This window comes from Pipra filicauda, unplaced genomic scaffold (assembly GCF_003945595.2).
Source record: "Pipra filicauda isolate LSUMZ 115617 unplaced genomic scaffold, ASM394559v2 scaffold33_size4404698_pilon, whole genome shotgun sequence".
In the NCBI taxonomy this organism is placed as follows: Eukaryota; Metazoa; Chordata; class Aves; order Passeriformes; family Pipridae; genus Pipra; species Pipra filicauda.
Genome location: NW_024104465.1, coordinates 2,398,325 through 2,410,664, shown reverse-complemented (window position 1 = coordinate 2,410,664; position 12,340 = coordinate 2,398,325). Strand labels below are relative to the sequence as shown.

General features: G+C 40.9%; 1 protein-coding gene across 3 annotated transcripts in view; it reads left to right on the top strand.

Annotated features, from left to right (window-relative positions):
- Positions 1–12,340, top strand: part of DGCR2 (DiGeorge syndrome critical region gene 2) — a 44,395-nt gene that overhangs the window by 7,711 nt on the left and 24,344 nt on the right. The gene's annotated exons all lie outside the window — the stretch shown is intronic.

Below are 12,340 nucleotides of genomic sequence, written 5' to 3'. Positions count from 1 at the left end.
TTATTTACTCAAAGCATGAGCCGTTTGCTCCAGTACAGGAGAGCCACTGCACCGGCTCCTGTGCAAAGCATAAAACATGATTTCTGTATTTGAGGTCATAGTACTTCTGTATATCAGATTTTTGCTCTTAAGTGTTCTGGGTGCTTGCTCATCAAGTCTCCTACAAGAGGTGGAGGCAAAAAGAAAGAATCAGGAGCAAAAGCCTTTTTTAGTGTGACCTGCATTTGAATAGTGCTCAGGCACAGCTTTCCGCTCTCCCTGAATTGTTGGATTCGTGTTTAAGACCTTGACCTTTCTTAGGGCCCTGTAGAGAACTTCTTCCACATTCATTTGGTTTTGAAATTAAGAAATGGTGTTAGTTTTTGGAGAGGGGGGTTAAAAAATACCTGATTTCATAGGCAGAATTTTGTCACCTGTTTCACTTTAAAGACTACTGCGATTCCTCATGTTTTATTTCAGCAAATACATACTTGGCTTTAAATGGCATATTTTCATTAGCTTTTCAGAATTGCTCATGTGCTGAAAATGTAAGGATATGCCTAAATACTGCTGAATCCTGCACTAAAAAAAAAAAAAAAAAGGACGAGATAGAGGAACTTTTCTTGTTTTCCTGTGAAGTAGGAACATGTGTTGTCTTGCTGAACGTAAATGGGCACGCTAAGTAATACTGCTGAAATCTGGCAATTCCTCCTTGCAATTTAATGGTGGCTACAAATTAGCCTTGATTGCTCTGACAGTTCTTGAATTGCTATTATCGTGTTTCATCTGAGTACTCTTCTTGTTGAAACCTGATCTAAAGAAAACACTAATACAGTTCATGTAAAATTTTTTATTTGAATTTTTCCTCTGAGGAAAACAGATCTTTATAGTGTATTTGTTGGGTTTTAGTTTGATTGGTTGGGGGGTTTTTATTGGTTGTTTTAGACACCTGCAGTTTATTTGGTCAAAGGGAATACAGATTCTTTCCCTGGTGATTATTCCTAAGTGAAAACCATTTCGCACATGAACAAATATTGATCCAAACTGACTTGACTGGATAGGTATTAATCCTGAGAATACAGGAAGAGAAGAGGAACCGTGTCACATGCCTAGATTTTTTGGGAGCAGTTTTTGGTAGGCAGCTACCAGGTAATAGCTTTAGATATAGAAGTACTTTCTAGATTACTTTTACTGATAATTTCTCTAGATCGCTTTAGAGGCTTTTCATCAAACAGCCTGTACAGACACTGTCGCAAAATGAGGGGAAAAAGAAATGTTCCTGGTATTCAAATAGTACTGATTACCAGGCTGATCCTTCTAGGGTTGCTGGCACTGCTGTGTGGTTCTGAACACAACTCAAATGTGGCGAAGGACCAGGGCAGATGCCTCTTGGGAGGAAGGAGGTGCAGGTAATGCTGAAAACTTGTGAAGACAGAGCTGAGAACCAGGTGCTTTTCCTTTGTTCAGAATGACCCACCTTTGTGAAGAACTGCAAGCAAGAAAGAAGAGTATGTGTACATTAATGTGATGTTTGAGAGTGTTTGGATACAGTGGGGTATGAGAATCATGTAAGAGCTGTGTTTAGAAGATGGTAAAGGTCTGAAGTGAGGATTGAGAGTGGACTCTAGAAACAGCTGAGCTGAGGTACCCAGGTATTTTAAGTATCTGTGGTGTGTGTGGGATAATCCATGTGCCCTGACCTGAGTGGATTGTAGGGAGAAAGCACTGTTGGGGATGGTGCTCTTTTCTGAACACAGTTGATGACTTGCTGAGTATGTCACTGCTGATGTCTTTCTTAAAGGACTTTTTCTCTGTTGCTGCATTTGTTGGGAGAATTAGTATGTTGTGTGTGTGACTCTATTTAAATTCTGTGTGAGGAACAGTGCTATCTTCTTAGCACCCATGAGCATGTTTCATAAGTAGTGGGGTTTGATGAAACCTGAACTCCTGACCTTGTCTCCTGTGTCCCTGTACTTCCTCTGCTGTAGTACCCTTGCCTGACACTGATTTAATAAGGCTGTGTTTTCCCCATGTCCCCTCTGTCTGTCCTCTGGCATGAGGAAGCTGGGAGTCCTGCAGGGTCTGGTGCAAGGTTCAGTTACCCCAGCTCACCACTTCCCTCCTCTGCCAGCTGGGAGCCACCCCACTGTGGTGACAGGTGACAGCACCTGCGCTGGCACCTGCTGAGCAGTGCAAGCCACACCAGGGTTTCCTGCCCTCTGAAGCTCAGGGTCATAGTTTCCTTCCCTTGTGCAAGCTTTGGAAAGCTTAGAACCACACTATACGCTGTGTTTTCCTAGTCTTGACTTTTCTCAAGCTTGCTTAAAATTGTTTAGTGAATTTGTGAGGTGTCATTGGCACTTCCACTCATCCACTGATCAGCTTTCTTTAGGTAAAGGGTAAAAAATTTGGTTTAAGTCACTTGTCATTGTTGTGCTGGAACACTGAAGCCCCACCTGTACAAAACATCTGAAGTCCTGAACAAGGGTGTTAGTGTAGAGGAGCTGTAGGATTTAATTCTGAGCCATATTGAGGGCTTCTCAAGTACCCATGGCTTTGGTTTTGTTTGCACTGAGTGCTCTTTGTGCCTGTGCTGTATTTTGCTTTTCCCTTCTGCCCATTTACTTATTATCATAATATAACAGTTTCTTAGGGGGGGAAAAAAGCGTGAGCCTGTTGCTTAGCCTGGTATTTTCACTGCTATGCAAATAAACTGTTTTTCAGTCTGGAATGCTGCATTGCCTAATTCACAGTATTCTTTCAGTTTAGTTCAAGTAGCAAGTTTTGTTTTCTCTTTGGTTTTAGCAGTATTGGAGAATTGGGAAATACATTTTTTTTCTGTTTCAGCCTTAGGAATGTGTCCACATTCATGAAGCACAAAGTCTGTATTTTGTAAATCTTAAGAAGTTATAGCCAGGTTTCCCATTCAAGATGCTCTGGTGTTGTTGCTTTGGCTGAATGCTGGATCTCTTGCTCTGCCTGTGCTTTTTTTCTTTGTTGTTTTGATTTCCCTTTTCCCCCCCATCCTTACTGGCATTGAGTTTGCCCTCCAGACAAAGAGCAGACAATGAATTGCAGTGAATGACACTTGTGAGCAAGATAAAACTGGGTCAGTTCCAAGCTTGTGCAGGGTGTAGGTGTAATAAATATAGAATCATAGAATTGTTTTGGTTGGAAAAGACCTTTGATACTATTGAGTCCAACCATTAACCCAGCATTGCCTAGTCCACCACTAAACCATGTCCCCAAGTGCCACATCTACACGTCTTTTACGTAACTCCAGGGATGGTGATTCCACTGTTTCCCTGGGCAGTTTGTTCCAGTGCTTCACAACCCTCTTAGTGAAGAAATTTTTTCTAATATTCAATCTAAACATCCTCTGGTGCAACTTAAGGCCATTTCTCCTTGTCCTATTGCTTGTTACTTGGGAGAAGAGGCTGACCCCCACCTCCCTACAACCTCCTTTCAGGTAGTTGTAGAGAGTGATAAGGTCTCCCCTGACCCTACTTTTCTCCAGGCTAAACAACCCCAGCTCCTTCAGCTGCTTGTTATCAGACTTGTGCTCCAGACTCTTCCCCAGCTCCATTCCCTTCTCTAGACTCCCTTCAGCACCTCAATGTCCTTCTTGTAGTGAGGGGCCCAAAACTGAGCACAGGATTTGAGGCGTGGCCTCACCTATGCCCAGCACAGGGGGTCACTGCCCCGGTCTTGCTGCCACACTATTGCTGATACAGGCCAGGATGCCATGGGCCTCTTCCACCGAGCAGTTTTCCAGCTGCTCTTCCCAAAGCCTGAAGCACTGCTTGGAGTTGTTGTGACCCAAGTGCAGGGCCTGGCCCTTGGCCTTGTTGACCCTCACATGGTTGGCCTCAGCCCACTGATCCAGCCTGTCCAGGTGCCTCTGCAGAGCCTTGCTACCTTCCAGCAGATCAATGCTCCTGCCCAACGAGGTGTCATCTGTCAACTTACTGAGGATGCTCTTGATCCCCTCATCCAGATAATCAGTAAAGACATTAAACAGGACTGGCCCCAGTACTGAGCCCTGGGGAGCACCACTAGTGACTGGCCCCAGTTGGATGGAGCACCTTCACCATGGCCTGGCCATCCAGGCCCTTGTTTACCCGGTGAACAGTGCACCCATGGGAGGCGTGAGCTGCCAGTTTCTCCAGGAGAATGCTGTGGGAAATGGTGTCAAAGCTCTGCTGAAGTCTAGGTAGATGAAGCTTTTGGTGGATGTTGGGGTGATGTAGTGTAACTTACTGTGACAGAACACTGAGTAATACTGAATGTTCATTAGAGTTATTCATTAAGGATTTACAGGTTTCAGCTGGAGTGCTGTCACAATTTTAATTACTTCATGAAACAGCATGCTGAGGTCATGCAGAAAATGCCAGTGCCTCTGACATGTATTATTTATTTATTTTTGGAACTGATGCATTCCTATTAAATGGGATTATAACTTATGAATCTCTAATTTTCAGGAGCTGGAATTAAGTTTGGGAATAGGTGTGGGTTGTGTTTTGGCTATGAGCATATCATGGGGCCTTTTTTTCCCCTCGGGCTCTGTTGTGCTTTCATACTTCTGCACGTACTCAGGCTGTGATCAACCAAAGCTACCTGATGTAAGGGTACCTTAGACACATTTTCAGTATCACAGGTGAATGGCCAGTCATTTTAGCTCCTGTGTAATGGAACATGAAAATGGAATGCTCTGTCCTTTCCTAGTTTTTTAATTCTTCAGAAGGCTTTTAATTTTAATTATTCTATAGGCTTTTAACTGGAGGAACAGTAAACAGAACCAGTTTTATTGAGGAACTTCAATAAACTTTATCTATGAAATGGATGACTGTCTGATGGTGACATATGAGCTTCATAGATAGTTTTCTCCTCTGGAAATAAGTTGGTGTTATCATAGTCTGCTTTTCTCCTACTGTGGCTTTGTTACAAAGTACTGGATGTACTTACTGTGCTACGCTGAATGCAGCAGTGGGTGGTATAATAGTAAACTTAAAAACATGTAATGGAAGTCAGAATCACCAAGTGCCATGGAGACCTGCTGGGAAGCGAATGGTTTGTGAAAACTTCTCTAGATCTGGAGCTGAGGGAAATGCCATTTAGGTATGGCCTTGCTTCCCTGAGAGAAGAGCCTTTGTGTGGGATCAGGGATACCTCAAAGACAAGTTAAAAACAAGAAAACCTGTTCAAAGTCTGTGTCAGAGCATCCTCAAGTGCTGTTTGTAGTCGGCAGCTCAGTCCCCGAAAGCTGTTCAGCAACTGCCTTTTGGCCACCACGAGCAGAGGTGGGGCAGGATGGCCCTGTTCTTTCCAGGCTGGCAGATTTTCAGGAATTTTGTGAGATACAGAGTACCTGCTCCAGTGAACTTCACCTGTGGACTTGGGGGATGTCCAGGTTAGGAATACTACTTTTCAAGTGCAGAGGACTACCTTAAGGACAGTTTTTTCGCCTGTCTGCTGAGGATTACATTATGATAACCACTGTTATTGTTGTGTTGGGAATATTAAGAATATTTTAAAGTTTATGTTACTGCAGTAAAAGCCAGTTTAGAGAAATATTGTTTGTGTTATGCTCCCTCTTGAGCATAAATATTAGATATGGAGCTGTGTTTGTTTCTGTGATGATGATGGGCGTGGTGTTCCTTTTGTTGTTGTTTTGTTTCTAATGCTTGTTTGCAGGCATTTGGTGAGCATTGGTGCTGAGCAGAATCTCCAGGAGCAAAGATCTTCGAGGGTTGGGCTTCTTGCTGAGGGGGCTGGGATCTGATCCTGCTTGTGCACTGTAGCATGGCTCAAGTTATAGAGAAACAGTGATTTAAGAAAAAAAGCAACTTTCAGTTTTAGTAAACTTAAATGTTAAAATGTTAAAATATGAAACAACAGAGTAACGTGTAGGTACAGGTCTAAAGTTAAGTATGTAGGTTGAGTATTATAAAACATAAGAAAGACCTGTTGGACGAGTTAAAATCTGAATAAGGAGAGTTACAGGTCTAAGCACTTGTAGTTAGAGTTTTTGTTAATGCTTAATCAGCTTTTGATGGCTGTAATTGCCTCTTGAAATCTGAACAGAATATTCTCTTACAGGTTGGTTCATCTGGTTTGGAACAATGAGTGACTTACACTGAGGAAACAGGAAGTAGTTTTGTCTTTTGTTTTCCTTTGGTCTGTAAATAAAAATTATGCCGGGGATCTGCCGGATCCAACCTTGAGAAATGTGACCAAAATAAGTGAAGTACGTGTAAGGTGCACACAAAACCACCATTGTTCATTAAGAGCTTACATACAAAACCAAACCAGGTACTTCCAGCTCATCCTTTCCAATACATGCTTTTCAGAGTAATAGCTTATAATTGAAATAACATTAAGTACCGGGTTCGTACATTTAATCAAATTTCAATTTCCATACAAATGAAGCTCAGTAGACAAGAACAATTAGCATGGGAAATGGAAAATGGCATTTCTTTGTATTAAAATGTGAAATAGATTCAAATCTGTACTTGCTGTGTAAACGCTAAAATCTAATGTGCATCTGTAGTCTTTGCTACTAAAAGAAAATGTGTCAGGCTTTCCTGTCTGCTGAATCCTTTAATAAAGGATAAGAAGTCAAGTAATTGCAAGTAGAAACCCCCAAACTTCTGTAATCAGTGATTGTAGTCACTGAGTTTTATTTCTGTATCAAAGCCTTGTCCTGAATTGAGACATATTTTGGAGGCTTTGGTTTCAGCCTCTGGCTCCTCATCTCTACCTCTGACTTTGTGAATTGCCATGACATCAAGGTTTTTGTACTGCTTGTTGTTTGTATATTAGAGTTAGGAACACATGGTTTGTGAGTGAGTGGAGTCTTCTGTCAGGGATACATTTCTGCCTTAGGAGAGATTTGTCTTTCTAGTGCTCTGCTGATTCCTACAATGATAATCTTCAGTGCCTTGAAAATATAAGGTTGAAATTTAGATTTTGAAAACTTTGGTGTGTTCACCTAATGCTCTACAGGAGATGTTTATTGTCTGTGCCTGAGACAGGGCCTCTGGCATTTTTATCGGATGTAGCATTTCTTCTGACTGAATCTCTTTTATATCTCTTGTGTTCAATTGAAGGAAGAGAAATAATCCTGTGAAGACAGTACCAAAGTTTTCTCGTTCATCTACTAGCTTATCTTTGCAGGAGTATTTTGGTGTGTAAATAGTGCTTGTGGACTAGAAGGGTGCTTTTTGGCTTCTGTCACTTGGCAGAAATGTTTACAGCTGATGGATTTGGCCCATTCCTGAGAGCTGTTTCCACCCCTGCTCCTTCTCTCACCCTGGTGATGGTGTGACCTGGCCTCTGAAGAGACACAGAAAATGTCTCTTCTGTTAGAACTAATGTTTTAAAAAATAAGTACATTAGTAGATGTTCTGACTTTGTTAGCAGACAACTATTATGAGGCCCCAATTCCACATTAATGGACACTGGATTGTACCAGTATATCTCTGCTGAATTAGCTGGAGCATGCAGTCTTTCTGGTTGCAGGGGGACAAACCATAGTTGATCTGACCTAATGTGGACAGACAGCAGCTAATTTGATCTGAATTTGCTGTTTCAAAGCCAAGTGATCACATTCATTCAGGAAACTGAACCAGCAGTGAACTTGTGTTGAATCAACACTTTGTCTCATGTGCCCATTACAGCCTTGCTTTGGTATTGGAAGTTCTAAAATGAGATTTACTGTGTTGAAAAAGTGGTTTTAGATACTACATATATAGATCCTCCTTGCCTTTCTTTCAAATAAACGAATCGAATCGTTTCAAGTAACTAGTTATCCCTTATCTTTTGCATAAAAAAGAGGAAGATGAATAAGAAATAAGTTGCAGTTTAAATGTGAGCAGGAGGTGTCTTAGTCCAAATGCACCTCTGAAAGTCTTAAAAATGAGGCAGAAAATACAGGTTTCAAACAGAGTAAGGGCCAGGGCAGCACACTGCCCAGGAAAGATGCACTGTGGCTTCCCAGAGCTTGGGCTCCGGAAGGAAAAAGTTCTCAGTTACACGGAAAGACTACAGGAGATTATTAAACCTGAAAGGGCTTCCTGGATTGTTTTATAATGGCCAAAATCTGTTTGTTTTATGAAACACATGAAGCTGGCTGGAAATTAAAGCAGTGTGTATTTATTTATCTATCTGTCTATCATGAAATCCTTCCTGTGGGTAATGCTTCTTGTAAATGTCTATTTTGAGTACTTAGCAGAAAATCTGGAGATCAGTGTGCTGTAAAGAAAATTAAAAAAGCTGTTGTAGCCCTATGTTGAAATACATGATGAGTGCTGTGGAACACCTGGCATTCAACATGCAGTTGGGAAAATCTTCAGAACAAAAGCTTTCTGTGAGAGTGTAAGCAACCACCTTGAAAAATTAGGTTTTTCCTGTCTGAAACCTAGATTTTTCTGTTAGTCAGAAATCTTGTTGGTTTTGTCACTGAGTAACTTAGAAAAATATTTGGCAGCTAAAGAAGATGAAGACTTTTTGTTCATATGGCACTGTTTAAATTTATGTATAATCTTGTTTGTTATTTCTGGTATTTGAATAGATAAACTTACAAAACAATTGGAAACTTTCTTTTAAATTCCAAATTACAAGTCCACGGCAAGCTTTGGCAAGACTTCTTTCAGATGAGTGACTTGTGGATTGGTAAGATTGTTGAGGGTTAACGTTGTAGAAGTGCTTTGAGATGGTGAAGAGACTGTAATGACACCTCGCTGCTTGAAGTGTTCTCACCTTCTCACACTGCTTGAACTTTGTGATGTTTTCTAAGTATATACTATGTGTAGTGCAAAAACTACAATTGCTGCTATTTCCAGTGTTTTTCTTGCCTCCCTTCTTCCCAGCAAATGCTAGATGAATTTAATTGCTCTAAAAGGAGATTTCAGTGTACTAAATTTTGTGCTGTAGCATAGCAAAGACTGCGTGTGATCCTTAAAAGAAAAGGAGTTTTTTATGTTAGAATTGCATATGTGAATCATAATACTGCTGATATAACTCTTCACATCGTACATGAACACTAAAGGAGGTTGCATTTCCACATTTTCACTTCTAGGCAGCTGTTCATGCCCTTAGCTCAGTGTTATATCTGTGCCTCTGCTCCAACAGCTGCTTGCTCTTAGCTGAACTTGTGCCATTATATATTTACTAATGATTTTGATAACACAATGGTTTTGCATTTAACAGCTGGTGGAAAATGTGTGATTTTAGTGCTGTGAGAAGGTGATAATTTAAGATACTTTCTTCTTCATCCTTCCTTGCTCTGAGTTACCATCGATAGCTATAAACTGTGAGGGGTATCTGGCTTTAAGGACAAAAGTGCCACTGGTAATTTTGAAACTATTGCTATTCTTCAAAAGAACTGGAAATCTTATATAGGCAAAGGAACAGTTTTTATTTACCACCCTCCTGGAAAGTACAGTGTCTGACCATGTGTTAAGTGATGACTTGCATTTCAGGAAAGATGGATGGTCACATAATGTACTGTTCACTGCTGCTCATACATCTTCATGATTCCTGTTCTGCTGCTGGAAGTGGGTCTGGCCTTTTCTGTGGGAGAGACCAGCTTGAAATATTTTCATTTTTCTGCTGTTTTGACTTAAAAATAGGCTGCTGAAATGAAATGTTTGACGGGGTTGTGGAGACCAGCAAATACCCTGTGCACCCTTGCCTGTCCCAAATTTCTCTGTTCCGTGGCCAAGTATCTTAAAGGTTCATTATAAACTTCCATCTGTTTTCGTGTCTGTATCGTGCCCTGATGGCTCTGGGCTGGGGATGGCTCAGGAAGGGTTGTTGACAGCATTTGCAGAATATGGAGATTTTAATTTCACAGGATTTCTTTGTGTTACGTTTCCCCTCTCTGCAGTAGAATTGCGTAGCAGTTCACGTCCCGTGGTCTGAAATAACGAGTGCATCTGGCATGGCATGATCTCCCTTGGGAGCAATGGTACAGCTGGTTTGAGAGGTGTTTTAATAGAAATGCTTTGTATTCTTCCAGGTATCCACATTCTTCGGAGAGGAGTGCCTGTAACACAGGAAGCAATTGCGGCATGTAACCGGCATTTGTTTAATGCCTGTAATATTGGGATGGAGTCATGCTTTTATCTGAACCAGTCATATGTAATTGTATATAAAATAGTAATAGCATGTATGAAATTGCAGGCAGACAAAGGTATTCCTGACTGTTTTTCCCGTGTGCACATTGGCATTCCTGGGGAATGCTGCGTGTGAAACCAGAAGGCTGCAGAATAACTTTCTTCACTGGGGGGTGTGTGTGATTTCTGTTGAAATCAAGCAGTAAAAAAAATCAAGTTTATTTTAAAGTGTTGAGTTTTGAATTGAATTTTGCCGTAACTACAGGGGAATGCAAAGGGAACCTGGAGCTGGGCTGAGGATAGTCTTTCATGTGTTAAAAGATCTACCACAGGCCCCACTGTGAATTCTGTACTTGAAACTGCAGCAGCAGGACTTTCTTAGAAACCTTCCACTGTGTGCTGATCTTGCACAAAAACAGTGAAGGAAGCTGCAATGATTTACCAAAGAGTTGGGGCTTTTCTGTGAACTTGAAATTTGCATACTTTTAATTTCAGCTTGAGGGTTTGTGCTTGTTTGGTTTGGTGGTTTGTGTGTTGTTGTTTTTTTTATCCCTTACTTAAAGAGAGATTTAACTAACTTCAAGATTAGATTTGAAATTATCTAACTTAAAGATAGATTTTAAATTTTCTCTCTTGGTACATTGGGCAAGAGAAGCTTTTCCCCCCATTTTTTATTTCCCTTTCTTTTATTCCCCCTTTTCCTCTAAAGGCTAAAGAAATTACTTCAGATTTTGTTCTGAGGGGGAAATCATTATGACCTAAGATGATAATTCTTTTTTTCTTTTTCCCCTATTTCCCCTGTGCTCATTCTCTGTCGGTGTTTGGGCTGAGTAAAGCTCTAAATGGGTGAGAACACTCTTGTGCTGTCAGGTCTGTTGTTGCCGTCAGTAGTCTGGCAGGTCCCTGTGAGTTCTAAGCATCTTGTGACCTGAATGTTTGCTCTGAGTAGGTGGTTGCTAAGAGGATGTGCCTGCTTTTATTTTTCTAGAAGAGCAGGTCTGTGCTTTATAGAGAAACCAGTAGTAGGACTGGATTTTAGTCTAACATCAAATTAGAAGCCGGTTATCAATATCTTATACCAATTACTAGGTGTATGTGTACAGCTTTTATTGGGAGTGCATGATGACTGGTTTTATTGTGCCCAGTCATGTTGTTTGAACACTTAAATGTGACCTCTGTCTTGATTTTGCTTAGACATGTTTTAAGAAGTAACAACTGCAATTACAGCTCTGCTCTTAGGTTGTAAACTGTGGATGAGAGAATGCATACCTGTATTTTAAGTTTTATTTTAGAGATTTCTTTCTTCAAAACAGTTGCCTCCTCAGTCCTTTCAAAATCAGGGATGAGTGTTTCAAGCTTTTTTTTTTCTATTTAAAAGGGTATTCCCTCTCTAGATGAAATTACCTGGGGTTAGTGTAGCTCACTGAGAGGAATATGAGCTAAATTGTTCAAAAACAATGGAAAATTGACAGCCACTACCCAGAAAAAAGATGGAGAGTGATGGTGTGGTGCAAAAGTGAGCCTGTGGATGGGGATGGCAGCTGGCAAACCTGCCAGCTGTGAACCAACTAAGAATTGTTCACTTGTGTAGACAGACTTTTTTCCCCCTTGCAAAATGTTTTGAGGGATACAAAATGAACCCGAATTATCAGGTTCTGGCATTTGATAGACGGAATTGCTATTAAAAAAAGCTTTGAAAAAAGTTGTGCTTTTTGTAATGCTAATGAGGTGTGACAGTGTAGTGATGGCAGGTAGGCAGTGCACTCAGATGTTTGCAGATATCGACAGCTGCTTGTGAAGGATATGCTCACATGGAGAAATGCTGCAGAAGAGCTTAACCTAGAAAGTGAAAACAGGTTCATGGATATAGAAATTACTTTTCAAGTAGTTCTGTGAAGCGTCTCTGAATCAGGCAGGACATTTGTGCAAGTCTAGTGGGTCCTGGCATAGTGATTAGAATGGAAATAGGATTCTGAGTTTGTTGTGTAATGCAGCACTTAACTACTGGAACATTTTTGTTGAACTTTGGTTCTGAGAAAAGCGACCAAAATCCTCAGTGCCCCACAAGAAGTAAATGGGTAATGCTGTGGTGATAGCTGCTCGCATGGTATCTTTATCAGGAAGTTTTTACCACAGGTGTCTCGAGAGAATTATTTCCCAAGCCTTCCTGTCTGTTAAAACCACAAACATGCAGTTTGAAACACGAAGTGATCTGAAACGAGGCTGTTTTTAACATGCTGGCT